Here is a 27,180-nt window from a genome sequence, read left to right as displayed (position 1 = left end):
AAATTACCTTCCCCTCCCCTCCCATCCCCTGCTGTCCCCTCCCCTCTCCTTCCCTTCCCTTCTTTACTTATTATTTATATTTTTGCTAGAGGTGTCATTATATATGTAATGCTCATTATGTTGTCTTCATAATCTTTCCAGAAATTGAGACCTGGCTTTCTCAGCTTTAGTGCTAATGATGTTCTGGGCCAGATAATTTTTTGTTATTGGAGAATGTTTTATGCATTGTAGGATGAGGTTGTGTGATGGTTAATTTTACATGTCAGCTCATCTGGGTCATGGCACCCATATATTTATTCAAATGTTATTCTAGATATTTTTATGAATGTGCCTTTCTGTATGAGAATAACATTTGAATTGGTGGACTTTGAGTAAAACACGTTGCTCTTTATAATATGGTTAGTCTCATCCAATCAAGTGGAGGCCTCAATAGAATGAAGGCTGATCTCTTCCAAACAAGAAATAATTTGGACTCAAACTGTAACTTTTCCCTGAGTCTCCAATCTGCCAGCCTACCGGATTATATTTTGGATCCAAGCTTCCAAAAATTGTGAGGCCATTCTCTTAAATAAATCTTACTTTCTCTGTCTCTCTTTGTCTCTCTATCTCTGTCTCTTGCTCTCTCTCAATATATATATATACACACACACACATATATATCATTCCATATATCTCCCAACAAACAAAAGCCCAGGGCCAGATATCTTCATAGACAAATTTTACCAAACATTTAAAGAGCAGTTAATACCTTTTCTTCTCAAACTATTCCAAAAAATAGAAAAAGGAAGAGAACTTCCATTTTCATTCCAGGAGATCAGCATTACCTGATAACAGTATCAGATAAAAGCTCCACAAAAAAGAACTATAGGCCAGTATCTCTGATAAATTTAGATCCAAAAATCTTCAACAAAATACTGGTAAATCAAATCCAACAAAACATTAAAAAAAATCATTCACCACAATCAAGAGGGATTTATAATTGGGTTGCAGGGGTGATTCAATATTCACAAATCAATCAACATGATACATCACATTAATAAAAGACATTCCTTCTGCAACAGGCATGGACTACTCTTGCTCTCTTCCTTTCCTTTCTGCTGACATCATAGTTCCATGTTCCCTGCAACAATGCCAGTTGAACCCACTGAAACCATGCCTGCTATAAAGCGGTAGTTACCATAGCCTCACACTGAGACAGGGTCTGGAATAGAATCCAACATTGATGAATCAGTACCAGAGTCTGAGAAACAAGATTCCACACTTGGCAACCACACAAGCCCAGCTGGCAGCAGCAGCTGAAATTAATAAAGAACCAGTCAGTAAAGCAAAACAGAGTAAAAAGAAAGTATGGAAGCCTATGTCCAAATGGGTCTGCAAAGGTTACAGGGGTTACTAAGATCACTATTTGGAAATCTAAGAATATCCTCTTTATCATCACAAAACCAGATGTCTGCAAGAGCCCAGCTTCAGATTCCTACATAATTTTTGGGGAAGCCAAGATCGAGGATTTATCTCAGCTGGCACATATGGCAGCTGCTGAGAAATTCAAAGTTCAAGGTGAAGCTGTCTCAAATATTCAAAAAATACACAGACTCCAACTGTGCAGGAGGAGAGTGAAAGGAAGAGGTTGAAGAAGCACATGTAAAGTATAAGGACATAGAATTGGTCATGTCACAAGCAAATGTGTCAAGAGTAAAGGCAGCCAAGTCCTGAAGAAGATAGGAATGGCATTTTAAATGTTATTATAGAATTTACAATGTAACCATCTGAAAACAAGGACCAATTTTTGGTGTTTCAAAAACTGCAGCTTGGTTTGAAATTTATACTGTTTCTACCATTAATAAAGTTACGGCTTCTTGTAGGATGAATAATCAATTGATCAATAGAGAGATACATTAGAGGACAAGAACCATAGCATTTCAATAGGTGCAGAAAAAGCATTTGACAAAATATATCATCCTTTCATGATAAAAGTCCTCAATACAGTAGGTTTAGAGGGATATCCTCAACATAATAAAGGCCATATATGAAAAACCCACAGCTGCTATTATCCTTATTGAGGGAAAACTTGGAGCTTTTCCTTTCTGGTCAGAAATGAGATAAGGATATCCATTCTAACCACTTTTATTCAGCATAGTATGAGAAGTCCTAGTCATAACAATAAAACAAAAGAAATAAAAGGAATCCAGATTGGCAAAGAAGTAGTAAAATTTTCACTATTTGCAGATGGTATAATACTGTATATAGAAAACCAGAAAACTCCACAAAAAAACTGCTAGAATTGATTTACAAATTCAGTAAAGTCACAGGATACAAAATCAATATACAGAAATCTGTTGCAATTCTATACACCAATAAAGTTACAGCAGAAAGAGAAATTAAGAAAATAATCCCATTTGCAATTGTACCAAAAACAATGTTAACCAGGAATGAACCTAACCAAAGAAGTGAAAAATGGAAAAATATAAACACTGATGAAAAAAATTGAAGATGACACAAAGAAATGGAAAGATAGTCCATGCTCATGGACTTGAAGAACAAATCTTGTTAGAATGTCTATACTACCCAAAGCAATCTACACATTTAATGTAACCCCTATCAAAATACCACAAGCATTTTCCCAGAACTAGAGCAAATATTCCTACAATGTGTATGGAACCACAAAAGACACTGAAGAGCAAAGCAACCTTGAAAAACAAAGCAAAATGGGGATCAGAATTCTGGACTTCTAGTTATATTGCAAAACTGTAGTCATCAAAACAGTATGGTACTGTCAGGAAAACAGACACATTGGATCAGTGGAACAGAGTAGAAAACCCAGAAATGAACCTACAAGTGTATGGTCAACCAATCTTCAACAAAACAGGAAAGACTGTCTATTGGGAAAAAGACTGGCTCTTTAACAAATGGTGTTGGGAAAACTGGACAACTACATGCAAAAGAATGAAACTAGACTACTTTCTTATGCCATACACAAAAATAAGTTCAAAATGGAGTAAAGACCTAAATGTGAGTCCTGAAACCATAAAAATCCTAGAAAAGAACATAGGAAGTAGCTTTTTGGACATTAGCCATAGAACTTCTTTCTAGCTATGTCTCCTGAGATAAGGGAAACAAAACCAAAAATAAACTATTGGGATTACATCAAAATAAAAAGCCTCTGCACAGCAAAGGAAATAATCAACAAAACTAAAACCATTCTACAGGAGAGGAGAAGATATTGCAAATGACATATCCAATAATGAGTTATTATCCAAAATATATAAAGAACTTACAAAATTCAACACCCCAAAACCAAATCATCCAATTAAAAATCAGCAGAAGATATGAATAGACATTTTTCCAAAGAAAATATACAGATGGGCACCAGACACATGAAAAATTGTTCACCATCACTTATCATCAAGGAAATGGAAATAAAAAATACAATGAGATATCACCTCACACCAGTCAGAACAGCTAAAATTAACACAGGAAATGATAGGTGTTGACCAGGATGTACAGAAAGGGAACCCTCTTGTACTGTTGATTGGAATGCAAACTGATACAGCCACTATAGAAAACAGTATGGATGTTCTTCAAAAAGTTAAAAAATAAAATTACCCACAACCCAGCAATCACACTACTAGGAATTTCTCAAAGAATACAAAATTAACTCAAAGCAATACATGCACCCCAATGTTTATAGAAGCATTGTCTACAATACCCAAACTATAAAAACAATTCTGTGTCCATTGATCAATGAATGGATAAGGATGATGTGATATTGTGTGTGTGTATACACACACACACACACACACACACACACACACACAATGGAATATTATTCAGCCATAAAAATGAAATCTTGCCATTTGCGATGACATGGATGGAGCTAGAGAGTATTAGGGTAAGTAAAATATGTCGGAGAAAGACCAGTACTATATGATCTCACTCACATGTGGAACTTAAGCAATAAAACAAATAAGCAAAGGGAAAGAGAGAGAGAGAGAGAGAGAGAGAGAGAGAGAGAGAGAGAGAGAGGAGAAGCAGACTCTGAACTACAAAGAACAAACTAATGGCTACCAGAGGGGAGTGGGGTCGGGGGTGGGTGAAACAGGTGATAGGATTAAAGGATGCACTTGTGATGAGCACCGAATGCCATATGAAATGTTGAATCACAAAATTGTACACCTGAAACTAATATAACACTGCATGTTAACTAACTGGAATTTAAATAAATATTAAAAAAATAATTAGGGGCTGTTGGAGTGGAGTGAATATATTTTGCTTGTGAGTAGGACACCAATTCTAGGGTACCTAGGGGCAGAGTGTTATGAATTGAATTGTTTTCCCTCTAAACCCATATGTTGAAGTCCAGCTCCTCAGTATTGTGACTGTATCTGGTGATAGAGCCTTTAAATAGTTAACTAAGTTATAATAAGTTCATTTGGGTGGGCCTTAATCATTCTGATCCATTATCCTAGGTCAGAATAAGGACACCCAGAAAGACATTGGGGATCACACAGAGAAAAGGCCAAGTGAATACACAGCAAGAAGGCCACCATCTGTACACCAAGGGAAAAGGCCTCAGGAGGACCCAAACCTTGGAGGCATCTTGATCTTGGACATCCAGCCTCCAGAGCTGTGAGAAATTAAGTTTGTGCTCTTTAAGTGCTCTTTATTTGGGGAGTCCTAGCAAACCAATACAGATAGCATCTTTGTCATCTGCCCACTATATTCCAATAGCATCTCTCCCCTCACCTCATTTTTACTACCCTAGTTGTGACCAAAAAAATGTCTTCAGATATTGTCAAATATTTTTTGAGGGACAAAAGAGTCCCAGGTTGAGAACTACAACTCTAACCATAAAAATAAGGAGACGTGATAGTACAGATTACTCCTCTTTGTATCCTGTGATTTGGACATCGTCCTCTCCGTGTATCTTTCAAACTCACTGCCGACCCTTTCAAGTAGTTAAATGTAGGTACTTCCTAAGGTTCTTTGTGCTGCCTTCTTTTCTCTTTTTCTATATTTTCCCTTAATATTCTTATCCTTTTTAAAAGTGCTACTTCTAAGTGAATAGCTAGAGCTCACATTGATATCTCTTGTCTTGGTATCTTTCTTGATTCCCAAATGTGAATTTCCACCCAACGATTTTCCAAACCATTCTTGAAATTTCCACCTGAAAGTTTTAGATCTATTGCAAACGTAACATATCTAAGCTGAATACGTGGTTTCCCCAAAACTGTCTCTTCTGTATTCCTTATTCAGTTATACAGTTCACTTTAGTTCAATTCAAAAGCTATTTTTTTGCATACCTCAAGATTTTATGGTTTGGTACAGAAGAAAATCATTTAAATCGATTTAATGTAATGTAATAGGCACAATGTTAAAAAATATGCAGAAACCTCTATGGGAATTCAAAGAAGGAGCCTCCTATTTCTTCTGGGATATCAAAAAAAGCTTCCTGGACAATGTGAGAAATGAGCCATGTCTGAAAGGAGAAGACCAAGTTAGGTGAGGAGGAGGAGATACCAAGATATTTTAGGCACATAAAGTAGTATATGTAATAATAATAGTGGAGAGGATAACAGAAAATATCCAATTTGCTTTTTATTCAGTGAAGTCAAGCAAAGGTGTACATGTCCTGTATGTAAATATTTGTGTGCATCTATATAGCTTCTAAGAAATTTCTAAGTGTTAATTTATTGGCTCAAAAACTGTGGAAAATTTATGAGGTGTCTGCCTGACTCAGTCAGTAAAGCATGGGGCTCTTAATCTCAGGGTTGTGAGTTCAAGCCCCAAGTTGGGCATGGAGCCTACTTAAAACTTAAAAAAAAATACTAAAGAAAAAAGAAAAAGAAAGAAAAAAACTACAGATGGTTTGTAGGCCAAATTTTCTTCCATAATAATTTTCCTTTCCTGTATTGATGACCAAGAATGCCAATGTCCCATACCCACACTAACACGAATATTACTAACTTCTTCCATTAGTCGTAAACTTGTTTTTTAAGCTCAAAAGATACTGATATTATTTTTAATGAAATTGTTCTTTTTTAAAAAAAATATTTATTCATGAGAGACACAGAGAGGCAGAGATACAGGCAGAGGGAGAAGCAGGCTCCCTGCAGGGAGTGTGATCTGAGGACCCTGAGATCAGGCCCTGAACCAAAGGCAGATGCAACCACTGAGCCACCCAGGCATTCCTAATGAAATTGTTCTAGTCAAAATCACAAAAAAACTCTCATTGATAAGTCCAGAGATAAATTCTCTAAGCCAGGTACAATTTGTGGCTATGCCCTGAAGAACATCATCTATGTCGTGTTCTATATTGTGTACACAATGGAGAGGCCCCTATGGTCTTCTCAATACCTGCTGGCTATATGCTGTTGTGAACACCTAAGGCATCAATCACATTTGCTTGCAATTTTGGCCAATCTTCAGAATTAGCAAGGCTTCTGAGTGGTGTACTTCCTGACAGTACCAGAGGCAATAGTTATTCCAAATCCCCTTGCTGAGGATGGTAGCTATGTTTTAAAGGTTCAGTACAGAGTTCCCAAAATGCCAAGCTTTCCCATTAGGGCAGGAGAAAGATTATTTTCTAACTTGTTTTATTTTTAATGTTTGTACTATATCTAGCAGAGATTGTACATAGCTGGCATTTTTGTTTGTTTACCAGCCCAGACACCCATTTTACTAAATTTTTATATCTGTCTGGTCATTTCATTCAGATCCTAGGGGCAGAGTTGAATGCTTTTCTTTGTATTTCCATATAGCAAAGAAATTGCCACGTACTTTTAAATTCTGATCGTCTGTAGTGTTTAAATACCCAAACATGTCTCTTATCCCTCTTGGTTCTGGCTCCAGCTTTTTCATGTCTTCTTGGATTCCAGAAAGGTACTATATCTAACTTTAGCCCATCTAACCTAAGCCTTGTGCTGACTCTTCCCTTAATGAATTTTTTCAAATATATTCTTAAAAATGAACAGTATTTCCCTTTAGTGTCTAGTACTTTGGTAAGACATTATATTAATCCTCTAATTCCGATAGAAAGTCTGAAGGGTAGGTATTATTTCCATATTTTGTCAGTGGGATGATTGAGAACCAAGAAGCTGAAACAACATATCCAAATGATAGCAATTATATGCCAAATCTGATTTTTAGGTCAGTGAAATCAGCATTTCCTCTTCTTGATGATCCAGGCTTTCTTTCTTTTTTTTTTAACTTCTTTTTTTTTTAAGATTTTATTTATTTATTCATAGAGACACAGAGAGAGAGGCAGAGACACAGGCAGAGGGAGAAGCAGGCATCATACAGAGAGCCTGATGTGGGACTCGATCCATGGTCTCCAGGATCACGCCCTGGGCTGCTGGTAGCGCTAAACTGCTGCGCCACTGGGGCTGCCCTGATCCAGGCTTGGGTGGATAGATCTTCAAGTCACTTAAAGCTTGGAAAACAAAATTTTAAAAACACGTAAGGTACTTCAGAATTTGGGCTATCAGTTGAATGTGAAATATTTCATTATTGAGTGCAGATAAATTCTTTTTCTTAGTTCTTATTATGCTTTTGACAGTTGATTTATCTGTAAGAGGCAATTTAGCAAAATATTAAGATGTCTGTGACATTGCCCAGGTATCTCTTGTTCTGTTGTACCTCATGTTCGTTTGAAAAAGAAGTAAATTTGTCCAACTGTTTTAGCTTGAAGATAGCCATGCCAGAAACTGGAATTTCTACTTCCGAAAAAACTTCAGAACTACCATATCAGAAAAAGTAACCTGATAAATTAAGTGGAATTGGAAAGAGAAGAGAATGAGAATAACAGCTAAAGCCACAAATTTCAATATAGCTTTCTTTGTTCTCTAAGGACTATGGCAAGGGGACAATCCCAGAGTCACGATCTATACATGATAGGGGCTTGCCTAGACCAGAAATATTGGTTCTTTCTCTGGGTCTGCCTTTTTATTCTCAGATCTTGTGTCATCAGTTGGGAAAAATATTCACTAATAATACTTGGACATAAGGCAATTTTATAATCATCAAACTCTACTAGTTATTTCAACCAAGCTCAGTTCCAAGAAGACTTATTATTTATATGAGGGGAGAAAGCAGGGTCCCCCCACCTTGCCAGAATTTTGGAAGGGTCATTTTTCTGCAACCCAAGGGAGAATTGATTAATTGTTGTTGCTGATTTTTTTTTAAAGATTTTATTTATTTATTCATGAGAAACACAAAGAAAGAGGCAGAGACATAGGCAGAGGGAGAAACAGTCTCCATACAGGGAGCCCAATGTGGGACTCAATCCCGGAACCCTAGGATCACACCCTGGGCCAAAGGCAGGCGCTAAACCACTGAGCCACCCAGGCATCCCTTGTTGTTGCTTTTAATAACTTGGGCATTGCCTTAGAAAATTGGAGGCAGAGACCCATTATTTCCCATTTCTTCCTTCTGCAGAATAAAATGTAGCTTAAGATTAAATTTTCTGGGATGTATATGTGGGGTGGGAGGGAGCTAGAGTTGGACACCTGAGGAATCATTTTAGTCCTAGTGGTAATTTGATATTTCTTCATAGGTGTATCTGATGCACAGAAACTTATATTAACAAGAAAACATAAAGTAAAGTAAGCATTTGCATAAAATCCATCTTCTTTTTTTTTTATTAATGTGCATTTCAGTTGTTTTTAAGAATAGAAGTTGGCTCATAAAGGAAAGTACAAAGAAAAGAGAGGGTCAATTCTCGAGTCGTGAATAGTGACAAGTGAAATTATATGGAGAAAGGAAATCAATCCCACCAAATGAAAAAGGGCAAAGGAGGAGTTGAAATAAATGAATCATTACACACAAGAATCCAATTTCTCCACATTTGTGAGCTGGAATCTGAAAAAGGCTCGATGCACTATCAGTAATGAAATATTATCAATAGATTTCTAACCAACTTCAGAGACAATGACTTGTAACTGCTCAGGTTTTGTGCTTTGCTTTGCTTTGCTTTGCTGGAAGAGAGGGTATGAAACATTCTAAGGAAAAGTCTCTCTTCATGATTTTTTCTTCCCATTTATGCACTTGAAACTTAGTAGATTTCAGAAGGGTTTGTAAATTTTATTTGTATATCAAACATTTATGCAAAGTAGTAGCACAACTCTGATTTGAATTAAAAGATTGCATTTGAGTCAGAGCATCGCTTCTGATGATCTATACCCTTGGGAGATGTATTCATCTTCTCAGTGATCTTTTCCTCTTCTAGATATTGAAGCTGTAGATCAGCTTTCATGTTTGTTCCAACTAAAATTCTATGAGGCAGGAAATGATAGTTAATTCCTCTACTGACTATATGGGAGAATATTGCCATTTCCTTAAAGAATGTGGTATCTTAAACTGTTACCTATTAGAAATCTGAGGGAAAATTAAATAGAGGAAGATCCAGAAACCTTACTAAAGTTGGCTACTGGGGTAAAATTTACCTCAGCTTTTTGAAATCTACACTGAATTCAAAGATTTGTCTTTTGTAATATAACTTACCCTATTTGTATTAATCAGGGTTCTCAGTATGCATCCACACACATAAATAATAATAATAGGGCAAGGGATTTATTAGAAATATTGGCTCATAAGATTATGGAGGCTGACAAGTCCCACAATCTGAAGGATGAGTCAGCAACCTGGAGACGAAGGAAAGCCAATGGTGTAACTATAGTCTGAAGGTTTGCAGACTAGAGACCCAGGAAGACCTGATGTTTTTATTAGAGGTGGTAGTGAAGAAAAGCTGATGCCCTAGTTTGAAGGCCATCAGGCAAAATAATTTACTCTTACTCTGGGAAGGGTCAGCTCTTTTATTTTATTGAGGCCTTTAACTGATTACAGGAGTCCTGCCCACATTATGGAGAACGATCTGCTTTACTCAGTCTACCAATTCAGATGTCAATCTCATCCCAAAGCATCCCACAGAAACACCCCAGAATGATGTTTGACCAAATATCTGGGTACCCCATCGCCTAGTTAAGTTGACACAAAAAATATATTATCATATTATCCATAGAGTAAGAGCTGTTGTTCTGTGTTCTCATTTTATTTTGTAGTGTATGTGGTTTAAATTTGGCAGAAAGGCTAGTGTGCTATTTCTTAGATTCCTCTGGAATTCAGAATTGGCACTTTGCCATCAGAAATGCCTAATGCCATTATGCATTTGTGTTTGTGGTTTAGTTAGTTAATGAGATCCTATTTTCCTGGAAGGGCTTATATTCCTTAGAGGAATGAAGTATGCTGTCTGAGAAATTATTTACTTACCCTAGTATTGCACCTATTATTAAAATCATGATATAGAATGAACTGTAGACATTAAATAGTATGGTCATGTGTATACAACAGCAAATATTTCAGTTAGGAATAAAATGGCACATAGGAATGGGAAGCTCTTTATTATAGATCTTTAAGTGAGAATTTAAATTCAGAATGAAAAAGTAAAGGAAAGCAGTATTAAATGAAAACATTAAGAGAGAAAGGAGATCCGAAAAGAATTTTTAAAAAGAGGAGGTGGGCACCTGGATGGCTCAGTGGTTGAATGTTTGTCTTTGGCCCAGGGCGTGATCCCAGGGTTCTGGGATTGAGTCCCACATCGGGCTCCCTGCATGGAGCCTGCTTCTCCCTCTGCCTGTGTCTCTGCCTCTCTCTCTCTGTGTCTCCTGTGAATAAATAAATAAAATCTTTTTTTTTTTTAAGAGGAGGGAACTAAAAGATTAGGGCCTACTTGTTTGTATAAAATGTTCCTGACATTTCTCTTTAGAGCAGGGTTTTATTGCTCTGCACTGAGGAACAGGAGATGGTTCACAGTGGGCAGGCATAGCACTCTGGTCACCTGGAGCCTGACTAAGGGTTAGAGATGTTTTTTTCTGAATGATCTTTCCTTTATCTCACCCTCTTCTACACTGTTATCTTCCTATGTACCCTGTCCTTGCATATTTCATTCAGTTGCCTTCCATATTCCATTTAGGGGCTAGGTCATTTTTTAAAAACCAGATTATAATGGTAAGAAGAGGGAATAAGACTGCTTCTAAGTGAAAAAATTGAATATTCCCTTTCCCCAGACACACTTCCCAAGGATAAAGAATTAAATTCTAGCTCACGTTTCTTAAAAAAAGAAAAGAAAAGAAAAGATGATAAAAGAGTACTTTTAAAAACTTAATTCAAGGAAGCATGGTCTCTGAATCTCAATAAATCCCACAGACTGCATTAGGATTCTGGAACCTTCTGGTTAACAGACATCCCTTGCTAATATAAGAAAACATGCCTTATACTTACGGGATTTATGTACATATAAAGCAATATTTATTTATGTATAAATCTATACTTCCTCATGCAATACAATTCATATTTTCATAAGGTTTGGGTTTTTTTTGTTCTTTTTTGTGCTCTCACTTTTCCTGTGTCTGACACAAGACCTAGACTCACTATTGACACACCTGGAAAAATCCTGGGAAAGAAGGGGAGGGAAAGTACAAGATTTAGTACTTATTAGTGATAATCTGAGGGTAATCGTGAATCTGCCTGGGTGTCCCCCACCAGCCCTTCCTGAGCACTGGAATGCAGGAGGTAAACTTTTCTTAAAATTCTCCTGTACCCAGGAGCAGAGACCTTAAAATAATATTGGTTATATCCTAGTGAAGATTATGATGATCCAGAGCAAGGACTACCAGATCTAAAGAAAGATTGGGTGGTCACTAAAGTAAATTCCACTGATGTCTTGATTTTATCTGTTTGTATTCAGCAAATATTTATTGATAGTTTATTGTATGTTTCAGGAACAGTTCTAGCTAGTGAACAAGAGAGCTCTGCTTTTATGGACTAATATTTGTTCTTGGTAGTAGGGAGACAGTAAAAATAAAAAAATATATAAAAATAATAGATACATAGATTTTATATGTATATGATCATTGCACCCATTATTATAATCATTAAATAATATGGTCATTCCATACAACAGCAAATATTTCAGCTAGGAATAAAATGGTACATGTGGAATGGGAAGCTCTTATAGATCTTTAAGTGAGAATTTAAATTCAGAATGAAAAAGTAAAGGAAAGGGGATCTCTGGGTGGTGCAGCGGTTTGGCGCCTGCCTTTGGCCCAGGGCGCGAAATAAAAATTAAAAAAAAAATTAAAAAAAAAAGTAAAGGAAAGCAGTATCAAAATTGAGACATTAAGAGAGAATATATATTCTAATATATTCTATATTCTCTCTCTCTCTGAAATACATAAATAAACCTTTAAAAATTAAAAAGTATATAACATGGATTTGATATGCATTATATATTGTGAAAGGATTTTCTTATCCATTCATCTGCTGATCGGCACTTGGACTGCTTCTACATTTTAGCTATTGTGAATAATGCCGCTGTGAACATGAATATCTAAATATGAATTTGAGACCCTGCATTCAATTATTTTGAGTGTATATGCAGAAGTAGAGTTTCTGGACCATATAGCAATTCTATTTTTAATTTTTTGGGCCACTCTCTTAGGGGTTTTCCTATTTTACATTCCCACCAACAGTGTACCAGTGTTCTAATTTCTCACATCCTTACTGACACTTGTTACTACTTTTTTTTTTTTTTTTAATGTCAGAATATGGAAGTGTGCAAGCAGTCTCTTAGGAGGGACAAGAGAGAAGCAAGTTATGTACCTGGTGTGATTCAGACAATGATCTTTGGAGGGCTTTTAAAGATTTTTTTTAATTTATTCTGAGGGGTGGGCAGAGGAGAAAGGGTCTTAAACAGATTCTGCTCTGAGCACAGAGCCCGACAAGGGGCTCGATCTCACAATCCTGAGATCACAGCCTGCACTGAAACCAAAAGTCAGATGCTTAACTGACTGGGCCACCCAGGTGTCCCCTTAAGTGATTTTTAAATATTAGATTATATACTGTGTACATACTGAAAATGGGTTTATCACTATTAGGCACATTGAAATGAACTAACTACAAAAGTAAATGACTATGGGAGGCATGTTCAGGTCTCCATTAAGTATCCCTCAAACTCCATAGCAGGTAATCGTGATTAAAAGAGCTTTTCTAGGCGCACCTGGGTGGCTCAATCAGTTAGGTGTCTGCCTTTTACTCAGGTCATGATCTTGGGGTCCTGGAATCAAGCCCTGCATCAGACTCCTTGCTTGGCAGGGAGTCGTCTTCTTCCTCTCACATTCCCCCTGTTTTGTTCTCTCTCTCTCTCTCTCTTTCTCTCTCTCTCTCTCTCTCAAATAAATAAATAAATAAATAAATAAATAAATAATAAATAAAATATTTAAAAAATAAAGGAGCTATTCTAATAAATATAATTATTATGCTTTTATCTCTCCTCAGCTCTAAAAGATATAAAATATTCCCTAGAACACAATGCTGAAAAAAATGGGTGCTAGAAGCTTATAGGAAAAATGAAACTACCTGCTGGAATGTTCTGAGTGCCTTACTGTCACTAAATATTACAATATACAATGTACAGCCAAGCTGTGTTTTACAGACAGGGAGAGGACTTTCATGTTGAACTCTGTACATGATAAGTAAAGAATATATAATAGTCCAGGTTTCTTACCTCACATTATTTCAGTTAGAAGTATGCTAAGGACAGTTTTACTGTTATTTATGTCATTGTTGATTGATATGAAATAACAAACATCTTTGTGATTCTGTGTGTTTCTAACTCCAGTGTGTGTGAGAGACTTTTGAGCTTAATAGCTTTTTCTTATTATTTGTTATGAGAGATATATTAAACATCATATTCTTTTGGCAGTAAGATCAAAATGTTTTACATCCAAGAATATAAATATCTTTAAATTGCTTTTAGTTTTCTTATTTTCTTGGGGCTTCTGTTACTACTACTCAGGACTGTTAGTTTTGTTTCTTCTAAATTTTAATATTTGAATGGAGTCAAATTCCAATTTACTTTTTTTAATTATTGTTTTTCATTTATTATGCACACACACAACGCACTTAGTAAGTAAATAATTCAAGGAGTTCAGAATACAAAAAAGAGCAAAGTTCCTCTGCTGAGCTCCTGTCCCTTTCCACAGACCTTACCTATTTTCTCTTCTCCCAGTGGTCACATTTATATCCCAAACAATGTATTTCCACCTTAATTTGTTGTTATATCAACTGTGACCTATAGGTAATAGGAAATCACAATGATAACAGGTGACAGGCTATGCTTCAATTACTGTAACTTCGCCTCCCTTCCTTATCTCCTCCTCCTACTGTCAATATTTGATAGAATTGCAGTCATTTCCCTCCATCAATAGTTTTATAATATTAATATAAATTTTATTTCCTTCTCCAGCAGCTTTAAGCAGTATACCTTGATTGCCCAGTTTATAAATTCAGGGTTTTGCATGCCTCAATGTCCTTCCTCTACTGTCCACCTCCTTAATTTCACAAATTTTCAATAATTATTTTAAAATCATAAAAATTTACAAAAATGGCATTATATTGCCTTCTCTCCTTTGTGTGCCGATTGATCTAAAAACTGACAACCAGTAAATATAAAAATGTGCATTTCCAAACATTATTCATATATACCAGTTACTACATGTAGATATGTGGAGAAAGAAACCAGGCAACGCAATGATGAATATCCTGAATTCCAAAATGAAATAAGTTCCTTTTTTTTTTTTTTTGTTAACACTTAGGTGTTTTCTGAAAATCATATTACATTTCTTTACATGAGGACCATGTCTTTTCAGTACTATTTTATTATTGCTCTCCTTGGAGGTTTTCATTGTATATTTTCTTTTATCTTGTGCAAAAGAATAATACATCTTTACATTTTCACTAACATCATCTTGTTTCATCATACAGTTGATTAAAACAAACCCACAGTCCTTTTGAAGTTATCCTTCCAAGAATCCTCTGTCTCTCTTTATATATAGACTGCTTGGATGTATTGCACAACCAAGTTGGGTCCACTCTTTCTGATATTCCATATACCCTTCTCTCTTGAATACTCTTTCTATATGATTATAATAAAGCATTAAGTAATTTTTTTCCACCAAAAATGTTTGGAAGATAAATATCACAAGTTTTGAATATCCAAAAATCTTTCACGCCATGATCTATAATAGTATTTTGACTACATGTAGTTTGTTAGATTGGAAATGTATTTTCCTCATTGCTTTTTGCAGATGCCAACTTGATTTTTATTTTGTCAGTATCCCATTTTTGTTTTATTTCTTTTTTTGGAAATTTTTGTCACCAAATCAGAGATCATGTCTACCACAGTGTTGAGAATGGACTGGGGTTGAAGGGAGCCACTTCACTCCAGAGTGGAGTCTGTGACAGCAGCTAGGTGGCCATTGGGGCAGATTAGATGAAAGGTTATGTGGGTTTGAGCTTGGGGAGTAGCAGAAACGGAGAGAACTAGATGGATTCTAGAAGGATTCAAGATCTATTGATGGACAGAATATGGGAAGCTAGGGAGAATGACGTGAAGCACTAAAGTTTCTGGTCTTCAGGCACTATATGAACAGTGGTGCCAATATCTGCAATTAGAGAGTGGATGGAAGAGGAACAGGTGCATGCAGAAAGGTCATGATTTAGTTCTGAATGTTTTAAAATTCACTGGAGATATCAAAGTGGTTATATCAAATTGAATTAATGAGTTTGGAGTAGAAAAGTGATGTCTAAATTGTAGATATAAATTTGTGAGTTATTTGCTTATAGGTAGGAATTGAAACTGTAAATGTATCAAATTATTGAAATGAGAAGACCCAAAGACCTGAGAAATGACACTACTTATGTTCTGGTAGGGGAGAATGGATCTTTTTTATTTTTATTTTTTATTTTTTAAATGTATTCATGAGAGACAGAGAAAGGAAGAGGCAGAGGGAGAGGTAGGGTCCCTGTCAGGACCCTGAACCAGGACTCCATTCTAGAACCCTGGGATCAGGACCTAAGCCAAAGGCAGATGCTCAACCATTGAGCCATCCAGGTGTCCTAAGAGGAGAATGGATCTTAACAGGGGACAGAAAATTTTTGACTAAATAAGTTGAAGGGAAAGCGGGGACATTTTTGTACACAGAAAGGAGGAAAGAACTTGCTTCAGAATAAAAGAATGGTCATTACTATGAAATCTTTCTGAAAGGACAAGTAAGATGGTAACTAGTATATGCATATTCTGTGGTGAAATTATCAAAAGTGTATTTGTTAAAATAATTGTGTCTGAAGCTAATGTGGTATGGGTTGATGAGTGAGTGGAAAGGAAATACAGATGAACATTGAGACCAGGCCAATTTGGCTGTGAAGAGACAGTCAAACTCATGTTTGCAAGGAAACAAATGATGGAGTGAGAATCCTTTGGTTAACCTTTTTTTTTTTTTTTTTTTTTAAATCCAAATGGAAGTGACCTGAGTATAAGTAAGAGCAATGGGTAAACACCTAGTTAGAAAACAGGTTGATATAGAAGAAAGAGAAAGGGTTATCTACAGTCTATATCAGGAGTCAGCAAACTTTCTATGAATATTTCTCTGCAGGTAATATCTGTTATAACTAAGAAGCTCTGCTACTATAGTACTAAAGCAGCCACAGACAATACATAAATGTCCATTTTCCAATAAAACTTTATTTATAGACACAAATTTGAACTTTATATATTCCTCACTTGTTACAGAATTCTATTCCTTTAAAAAAAAATTTTCCAGTCATTAAAAAATGCAAAAACCATTCTTATCTCTGGGCCATACAGAAACATTTTACAGAAAAATGTACTGATCCCTATTCCAAGTTTAGATAATTTAACTTTGTCTAATCTTTTGAATCTAACCTAATTTTACTTTGGGTCAATTTTTACATGTGGTCAGTTTACTATTGAAAAAAACCCCACATGTTCACTAATTTACAATATTCCCCCCAAAAATCATACTTGAAATGCAGAAAAACCTTAGGCAATATTGTTAAGCAATTTTTTTTCTAATCAGTTTTAACAATTTGATAATTTTTCATCACTAATTCCTTCTTACATAGACTATCAATATACAACTGCAGAAAAAATATATTCCTAAAAGAATTGAATCCCAATCATTTAACAAATAGTGGGAATATAAATTTATCGGTTACAATATGTAAATTCATTTAACTCTTGTCCTCCTTTGCAACATTTTCTTTCCTTCTGTTTTCTCAATAATTCCCAGGTTAGGAAATAGAATATTACATGGTGTCTTGATTATTTTTTTAAAGTAGTTTCTTTTAGAACAAATCTAATGACAGTTAATAAATAGTCCTTTTGGCTTTAAGTGCACAAATGTTTTTCTTTTATGTGGAGTTATATTATCATTGAAAAAACAAAATGAACACGTAAACTAGTTAAGCAAATACAAAGGTGTACCTGGAAGACTCACTTTACAGCTTCAGTTATTGGTTTTGTATTTGTATCTCTGTACTTGTCATCCTCTTTGCTTCTTTCATTTTTGTTTTCCCCAGAAAATTCTGTTGGATATATATATATATATATATATATATATACATATATATATATATATACTCTATCCTTAGATTCTTTTGTAAAGATGAAATTTTGTGGGTGATAGTAATGTTACTCCACAATCATCCATGTCTTCTTAAATGGAAAATGTTTTAGTTTTTTATTCTTGGTGCCCAATTCAAGAACATTAAAATGTGGCCATTATATATAATCACTCAGTGTAATCATACTATGAAGTTCCTCATTGGAAGTGCAAAACAAGACCATTTTCTGATGAGAGAAACTGGTCATCTCTAGTTTCCTGTTGGCTTTTTTTTTTTTTTCGTATTACAGGTCTAAAAATGTGTGATTGCTTTTGTCCTGATTAGCTCTTTTGTTATCACTAGACTCCTGAGCACATAAGGGTCACACTGCCTTTGTACTCATTGTGAGTGTGTGAGTATATGTGACTTGTGTGTTACCTTGCAAATTATGAAAGGGAAAAATAGTACTGTTTTCCAATGTAATTTCACTCCTATTGATTTTTCTGTTCCAAAACGACAATTTGACCATTATTAAATTCTTCACATCTGAAGAACCCCATCTTATCTAGATTAAGTAGAGCTAATCTGTTGATTTGGAAGTAGGGAGAACTAGACAACCATGCCAAGGACTGCCATTTATTCTGTCTTTATTCCCCCCATTTTATATCATCTCTATCCTGTGGGGCTCATGGTTGCTCAGCCAGAGAGTACATTTTGAGCTGTATGTGTAAACATTGGCAGCAGTTGTGTTAGTGCAAGTGACAGGCGCAAATTCCAAAGAGGTATGTGAAAATGCTTACCCTCCACACATCCTTTCTCCCCTTGCAGGGACAAGAATGCGGAAGTATGATGGTGACCCAAGTTTGAATGTGCAGGTGAGGAGCATCCACTCAAGACTAGCAAAGCAGTGATATAGCCTCAATGACATCATAGAAAAGTACATCTGATGGGGTTGGACTATCTGCCAACTTTCAGATTGTTACATAAGAAAGAAGCAACTTGGGGTGCCTGGGTGGCTCAGTTGGTTAAGTGTCTGCCTTCAGCTCAGGTAATGATCCTGGGGTCCTGGGATTGAGCCCCACATCGGGTGTTCTGCTCAGTAAGGAGCCTGCTTCTCTCTCTCTCTGCTTCTCCCCACTGTGTTCTCTCTCTCTGTCTTTCAAATAAATAAATAAAATCTTTAAAAAAGCAACTTCTCTGTTATTTGACTCATTTAATTTTGATTCTGTTTATTATAGGGTTAACCTTTACTTAGATTAACATTCACTCTTCTAACCATACTCGCTATCCCATAATCTTTCTTTTTTGAAGAGGCAAGGTAGGCCTACCATGACACTTCCAACCCACTTGAGAGGTAGCCACAGTATTTCCAGGGTTATAATAGTTGTTTGGATAATTTCTCTCTGAGCAAGAGTGATTTAAGGTCTAAGTTAGACACTGGAAAAAATTAATCCTGAATGCAAACACCACTCTTTTTATTACACATCCATATATTACCCATTATATCATCCATATTAGTTTAACTCTTCCAAAACATATACATGAACATGTATATCTTACTTGTGAATGTCAAGAAATTCCTGAGTTTATTGAGAGGATACCTAGATTTTAGTGAATTTTGATAATTACTGCTGTTTTTGTGGATTACTCTGTGAGCACTTGTTCATTGGTTGGTTCATTCATTCATTCATTCATTCATTCATTCATTCAGAAAATAATAGTTAATGCCCACTCTGTGTCTGGACTTACTCCAGAAAATGATGAGAGAAGAGTGAACATTGAACACACATCTATCTAGTAGAAGGGAAAGAGGAAACTAGCGAATGAGCAAGTAAATATACATAATGTATAATTGTAAGAAAAGATGGTATTAAGCAAATAGAAAGTGACTTGGGTACAGAACTGGCCTCTCTGAAGAGGTGACATTTGACCTCAAAGACCTAAGGAAGTGAGTGTGCAAGTAAGCAGGGGCATTGCAGTGCAATGAAGTTGGCTACAAATTCTGTGGTACTCCTCCTACTGAAAGATGGAGTCTATTTTTGAAGGTAGGATTGGCAGGGTTTTAAATTAATTAGATGTGAGAAAATTCAAGCATGATTTTAACTATCTTTTGCCTTCAGCAATGGACATAATCTGTCAATAAATATTCGTTGATTAAGTTATTTTGGTTGTAGTGATTGGGAAAAATGAACAGTTTGAGTATAATATATAGCTCTATTTTACATATATTTTTAAAATATATTTTACATATATCTATTTGAGGGAGAGAGAGAGAATGGAGAGTAGGGGCAGAGGGAGAGGGAGAGAGAATCTCAAGGAGACTCTGTGCTGTGAGTGTGCAGAGCCTGATGCGGGGCTCGATCCCATGACCCCAAGATCACGACCTGAGCCAAAACCAAGAGTCAGATGCTCAACCAATGATGCCATCCAGGCACCCCATCTATTTTACATATTTTCTAATAAAATATCCTAGTAGTGAACGTGTAAACTGGTATTTCCAGGGAAGGTCTGGGTAAAGCAACTATTTTTAGAGTAGTACATTTTTTTTGCTGTTTTTCATTGGCTGGAACTCAGTATTCATTTGCTAAACCATTCACCGAAAATGGTCCAACTGTGTGTATTAGGACAAGCAATCATTGGAGTTCCCTGTTTTGCCATGGGAAATCCCTCTAGGTTTGGGAATTCTGTTGTTATGTTACTAGATGGGAAATCGTGAATACTTTCTCGTCTTCCCTGGGAGTGATTTGTCAATTCTCAACTCTAGATAGCTATTTTGTATACAGCTGTTTAATCATAATAATGAATCTTCACCTTTGTACCAAAACTCGCCACAATATCCAGAGGGGCTCAGGAGAGTGGGGAGGTCTTCTAAAAGTAACCCTAAATGAGGCTTTGGAAGGTGATGATATCTGGGAGCACTGGAGATGACGCGTATTAATTTCACAGAAGGAGGAACCAGCAGGGACTGCATGTACCTCTGTCCCAGGTAGTTCAGATACAGGAAAGTTTAATATAAAAAAGGAAAACTCACTTGACAAGCCACCTCCTCCTACTGAATAACCCTTTTCTGAGGGATGTATGCTTGTAGCTGTTGCTTCTAAACCCAGTGACTTATTAGTTTTAACACGAAAATGTGTGGACCTGGGTTCTCTCAGAATACGGGCACTTTGCAAACACCTAGAAACTTTACCTTGATTAGACACAGTACTTCCTTAGTTGCAGCAGCTTGTGCCTGTCCACAGCGAACCCTCCAAAGGACATGGCAGGCAGCTTCCTGGCTTTCTTTTGAAGAATCTGGTCATAGTTTGTCTCAACTGAATCCCACTAAAGCAGCAAGCTGTGGTTGAAAAGTGTCCACTCAGCACCCTGCCTTCCAACAGAGGTCTCATTTCTCGCATAGCAGGGTTTATGTGAGGACTTTTTTTCTTGTTTTTATTTGTCAACAGCTTGTTTGATCACTTTAGAGAGGAGCAGAGAAGGCAGGCAAGAATTAGACAGATAGAGACAAAGTGTTCCAGGGATGATGCATAAAAAGAACTGTTTTGGGAGGACAAAGGAGGAAGCACTAGCAGGCCACCTGGGGTGCCACAGTGCTAGGGGTGCTACGCAGAGCCTAATGGCCTACAGTTTTCACTAACTGGGTTTTTATTGCCTCTGAAATTTTGTCAGCAAAAATGCACGATAAGCACAATTCAGTATGGGTTTTTTTTTTGAATTAAGCAAAAAGATGAACTTATTGTTGTGTAACTGTAGCACAGTTGGACAAATAAATAGAGCTCCAGAGACTATTAGGCCTCCTTCTGATAGCTGTACCTCCGCTCTAAACTCCTGACCAGCGGGAGCAGGGGGCTTCCACCCCAAGGGTGCTGAAGATAAGAGTCACCCCAAATTGCAGCCCTAAATGAGAACTGACATCGGATGCAATGATTGAGCACTGACCATTTTTCAAGCCTGGGAATGGCTTCCCTTTGCAGCTGCATGGCAGACTTTTGTATTTACGAGCACTTGGTGAGTACTGCGACAGGTTTATTATTTGTTGGCTTTCTCCGGCATTGCACAGTAAAAATTGTTTTCAAAGAGTATTCAAAAGTGGAGCTGGCTGTCATTGTAGCAAACCGAATCCATCCACTGATATATTTCACTCTCTTGATGGATAACTGGCTCCATAGTTTGGCATTTCAGGAAAAGAGTGGAAAAAGAACAAGTCTCAGAGATCATTAATCCTTTTTTTTTGTTCCCTTCAGACTCCCCTGGGTAGCTGCTTGTGCCATTACCCACATTTCTTTCTGCTGATCTCAATGACTCCATGCTGGCCCCAAACATCACCAGGTGCCTCTTCCACGCACTGCAGTGTTCTTATCCTAATAGCTGTCTCTATGAAGGCACTGAAGGGGCCCCTTCCTGGGGAAGGTCCTCAAAGCCCAGGGTGGGGATGGTCCCTTAGATCATGGCTTTTGAGAAGAAAATTTCCTGGCAGCTCTCCACACTCAAATGAGGGGCAGAAGGAAGTTTCGAGAACCCCTTTGCTGCTTGAAGCAGCATAAGACACAAGAGAGTGTCAAGTTTGAAACGGGCGTTCACCTGCACATCCTGTGAATCAGTTTCCATGGCCATTTGATATAATTATTCTTGATGTTCCACCTATTGTGCCGTGAGTTAGTACAGAGGAGAGCCATAACTGTTCATCTATTTGACAGCGCTGAGTAAACCTTCCTTGCTGTCAGGCAGAGAGGCTGTTATTTTTTATTGCTGTGAAAAAGCTCAGAGTGTGCTGGATGAAATGTCAGGAATCATTAAACCAAATCAGCCCCCAAAGAAAGAGCAGTCAGTGATTATGAAAACCTGGTATCTTTAATTAATCAGAACCTGAAACTTTGGGGTATTAGGGTTGCGTGTGTGTTTGCGGTGGGGGTGTGGAAATCTCAGAGCCCTTTCCCACTGTGCCTCCTTTCAAAAGAACTCTAGCTCCCGATGGGCTCAACATCCAGAAGTCTTAGATCCTGCAGAAGATTCAGGATAAAGCATTTCTGTCACTTGCCGGGAAACTGGGAGCCCTTCTTTGAGGCTGAAAGTGTTAACTTTTGTAGAACATTTGAATTAAATGCAACTATCCTCTTCATGTGTCCTCTATAGGATAAAACCTTTTTCCCCTCAAATTCTTCCCTGTCCCATTGGGGTGTAAGTATTCTACACCTTCAAATTGCTTTAATTTCTATTGAGTGGCATTTTGTCTCTAGCATTAGCATGTTTTATTGTTTGGGAGAAGTGGTTTCATAGGAAATTTTAAAATGATATGGTGTAGAAAAGTGTATAAAATCTTTAAGTCTGTGCCAGTGAATGGGGATGAGTAATGATGGCTTAGAGGGATCCTTCCAGCATCCTCACTGACTGCTCAGGGTAGGCTTTGGGATTTGGGGATTCAAACAAGAGGAAACGCATGAGGCGTTATCTCAGCGGCTGTCAAGGAGAATCCCAGGTTCAGACTGATGCTACTCTTTGCTCCTGTAGCACTCTCTAGAACTTTTAAGAATGAAACCTACATTTCTATTTCCTAGTTTTACAATAAACGTGTGTATTTGTTTTTGCACATATTTTCTTTCTGAAATACATGTGAAAAAGAGATCTTCAAAAAATCCTATGGCAGGCTATGGGATGAAACAAGATTTTCAAGTACTCTCAATATGGTCTGACTTTTGAGAAATTAGCTGCATTAAGATAAAGTTTATATACAGTAAAAAATCCTCTTAAGCATATAGTTGACGGGCTTTGATAAATACAGATCTTCATAGAACCGCAAGCACAATCAAGACATAGAACTTTTTCATTACCCCAGAGAGTTCATCTGTACCCCTTTGAAATTAATCTTTTTTCCACACCTCAGCCCCTGACAAATCTGATGTCCTTTTCATCTCTAAACTTTTGCATTTTCTAGAATGTTATATATATGGATCTCTATAGTATAGAGTCTTTCTGGGTTCGTATCATTTTGCATCTTGCTTTCTAGGTTCATCCATGTTATTTCATATACCAGTGGTTCCTTTTTATTGAGGAGTGGTATTCCATTGAATAGATAGATTACAGTGTATTAATCCATCCACCAGTAGATGGACATTTTGGTTGTGTTCAGTTTTTAGCTATTATGAATAAAGTTGTTATAATCATTTGTACACAGAACTTGATATGCACATAATACACTTTGCTCTTAACCTGCACTTTGGAGGCTGTACTTTCCTTGTTAGGTTTTTGCCAGATACCACTTTTCACTTGGTGAGTAGAGGTTCCGGAATTTACTTATCAGGGCTAATGTTTTGGCTACTTTATATTGGAATCTGAAACTCAGACTAATCACTCCCTGTTATGGGGTATGTGTACTCCCTACTCCAGATTCAGTAGAGGGGTACACCTAGCCCTGTTGAAGTCTTAACCCCTACCTCCCACCCCCATATTCAGATTGTGACTATGTTTGGAGAGAGGACTTTCAAAGAGGTAATTAAAGGTCACGTGGGAGGGGAACTGATCCTTAGAAGGAAAGAACATTAGGACAAAAGCATTGTGACACCAAGGGACAACTACAACCATGTGAGGACACACAGGGAAGGCAGCTATCTTCAATTCCACGGCTGAGCCCTCAGAAGAAATCAACCCTGTTGACACACTTGATCTTGGACTTTTAAATTCCAGAAGTGTGAGAAAATAAATTTCTGTTGTCTAAGCCACTGAGTCTGTGGTACCTTGTTATGGCATTCCTAGTAAACTAATAGATTCACTCATTAATTCAGTAAATAATCATTCACAGCAAACATAGTTTGTGTCAGACACTGCTCAAGGCACTGGAGGTATAGATAATATCCTGTGTTCACAGAGCTTAAATCAGTAGGTGAAAACAAACAGTAAGCTAACAAAAAAGACAAAACCTAAGACAATATGGGGTCGCATTAACAGCTGTGATGGAAAGAAAACAGGGTAATGAGGTAGCAAGGGATTGGAGGCCATTTCAGATTAAGTTTTCAGGAAGGCCTCAGGAAGATAATTTAAGTTCAGAACTGAGTGACAATAAGGGGCCAAGCCTGAGACGATCCAGAAGAGGATTCCAGGTAGCAAGAACTGTAGGTACAAAATGCCATAGGAAAATTGATAAAATTACCATTTATTGAATGTCTGGCTTCTATCCAGCAGGATGCTAGGCTCTTGACATACATTATCTCTACTTCTCATCAGAGCTCTGTAGACAGCTATTTCTGTTTTTTTTTTTTTTTTTTTTTTTTGCAAATGAGGACACTGAGCTGATTGGCGAGATGCCTTGCAAACCCACAGACATATACACATTACACATGAACATCATCAGTACACTTCTATCTGAATGAACCTTTGCATGTTAGATCAGTGGTCTCTAAACTGGAGAACGTCTATCCTGAAAGTGAACAAAGACTTCTTGGGTGCTGTTGGGAAAAATAATTTCCAGATTCTAATTGTGTTTGTTGTTCCTAAAATTGATCTTTCTGTGAACATGTCTGAGATAAAAGAGGTTTTCCTTGTCTTTCCTGCCTCCCCTTCTATAAAAGAGGAAGCACATTTCTCTCCATCTGTGTCTTTCCATGTGTGGCATCCAAGGATTAAAAGCACTGGGGCAGCCATTAAGGAAGGGTCTGAAATGTCATCAGGGTTGAGAGAGTGTGTGGCTCAGCTAACTTGGTGAAAGTACTTGTGCAAGCCAGATACCTTCTACTCTGCTCTAAAGGGGAACCCATCAGATTATTAACAATGATTGGTTTGAATGATAAATGGCTATGAAATTTCTTTGAAAGATTTATTTATTATTTTAGAGAGAGAAAAAGAAAGAAAAGAAAAATGTGAGTGGAAGGAAGGTGGGAGGGAGAGAAGCTTTAAGCAGACTCCCTGCTGAGCATAGAGCCAGTGTGGGCTGAATCTCATGACCCACGAGATCATGACTTGAGCCAAAACTAAGAGTTGGACACTCAACCAACTGAGCCACCTAGGTGCCCTGACTATGAAATTTGTAATAGATAATTCAGAAGGATTTAAAAAAAATTGACATGGCTATGACCAAACTCTCTATTTTCATATACTTATTTATGCGAGTAAGGTTTTCAGAGATTGCATCTATTAAAATAAAATGTGGGAATGAAATTGATGTTTAATTTCATCTCATTGTAGCAGTAATAACCATGGTGATATGTCCCAGTCAAAAACTAAATAGGTAAATCAGCTCCATCCATTTTATTAAGAGATGTATTTCCAATGAAAATTGACTTTAGACTTATTAATTACTTACACATTTAAAAATATATTTATGTTTTTTAAACTTGAGTTCTAATAATAATTGTTATGAAAATTCAACTGACAAAATTTTAAACACTTGGAGAATTAAGGTAACATAAAATAAGAATAATACATTTTGATTTATATTTAGAGCATCATCTGAAAAAATATTAAGTGATCAATAAAAAGTTTTTAAGCATAAGTACATTACATAAAAATAATATTCTGTGAGAATGAAAATGGATTTAAAGAGAAAAGAGCAATGCACAATTTCTAGCTGTTACCAAAAACCTTTTTAGAATTATAAATTTTATATGGTATTTAAATTTTACTGGATATATTTAAATGAGTAAGTTAATCATGTACTTAAAATTTTCAGAATTAAAGTATGCTGGAAATTATATCTTTTGCAGCTATTTGAATTTAGGATACATTTTTTTTAAATGTCAACTCAAATCTTCTGTTCAACACGTCAAAGTTTTGATCCTAATTTCAGCCTAATCTTGTTGCACTCAACATTTGTCTTACTAATAATTTGTTTGTATCAGAGGCATCCGTCCTCGGTCTACTTGGTTCAGAGAAAGGCACACTTTGTTCATCTGTCCTTCTCAGAGTATTAGCCCTTTCTACCTCAGTAAACATTCTCCTTGGTGGCTTATAGTGTGAACAGTACATGTAAATAGGGTTATATGTTTTATATGTTTTTATGATGCATGAGGCAAAATATGCCATAGTTAATAGTTCAGTTTATAATTAGAATCCAGACACTACATCTTCACTGTACAGAAGATATAGCTGTGTAATATCAAAAAGCATGGTATTGCTTTTTAGACACCATTTTTTTTTTTTTAGACACCAATTTTAACTAGGTTCTATGTGCCTCAATTATTTTTACTTGGAAATGAGGATAATCATAGTGATTGCTTCACGAGGTTGTTGTGGGGAATAAATAAGTTAATATATGTAAAGTGATTTGAGGATTGTTTAATACATGAAATGATATTACCACATATTCTACATATGGCTGGGAGAGATACTGCTTTATTAGTTGTCTCTGTCAGTCTCTATGGATACTATCCAAATCATTAAAATTTAATGAATGCATATTATCATTTCCCTCAGAACTGCTAATTAGGCCTTCAACATAATTTTATGCAAAATAAGTCTAATTCTATACAAAATAGGCCTTTTATGTACTATTTCAATTCAATTTGAGTACAAAGTTCATCTACCTTTTTTTTTCAAATATATGTTGTGTTTTTTTTCTTAAATAACTAAAGTATGGTTTCCATAAGAAATCTGAAGACTTTTAATGAATGTGAAGGAATGATTTAGAATTTGTCTCTTTACATTGGAATTAAAGAAATTATCAAATTACCTAGTGATTAAATAGCCTTTTTCTTTTCAAGAGCTGTTGGACTTTCTGCTTTGTTTTCTAATAAA

At 36.5% G+C, this 27,180-nt stretch overlaps 1 long non-coding RNA gene and 1 pseudogene across 7 annotated transcripts in view; both read left to right on the top strand.

The window, feature by feature from the left end:
- The window catches only part of LOC121489726, a 541,311-nt gene that overhangs the window by 439,852 nt on the left and 74,279 nt on the right, over positions 1–27,180 (top strand). For 3 of the 7 annotated variants that reach the window (XR_005987401.1, XR_005987405.1, XR_005987399.1), the window contains one exon: positions 18,286–19,643. The exons of 1 other annotated variant lie outside the window; for it this stretch is intronic. This is a non-coding gene — a long non-coding RNA (uncharacterized LOC121489726). Of the gene's footprint in view, positions 1–4,466; positions 4,639–18,285; positions 19,644–21,701; positions 24,627–27,180 lie in introns of those variants that run through there. 3 more of the 7 variants (XR_005987403.1, XR_005987400.1, XR_005987402.1) reach the window with 3 other exon arrangements.
- LOC121489725 lies at positions 696–2,207 on the top strand (annotated as a pseudogene).

The sequence above is a fragment of the Vulpes lagopus genome, chromosome 4 (genome assembly GCF_018345385.1).
Source record: "Vulpes lagopus strain Blue_001 chromosome 4, ASM1834538v1, whole genome shotgun sequence".
In the NCBI taxonomy this organism is placed as follows: Eukaryota; Metazoa; Chordata; class Mammalia; order Carnivora; family Canidae; genus Vulpes; species Vulpes lagopus.
Note: the sequence above shows the minus strand (reverse complement) of the source record. Positions and strands in the feature narration are given on the sequence as shown.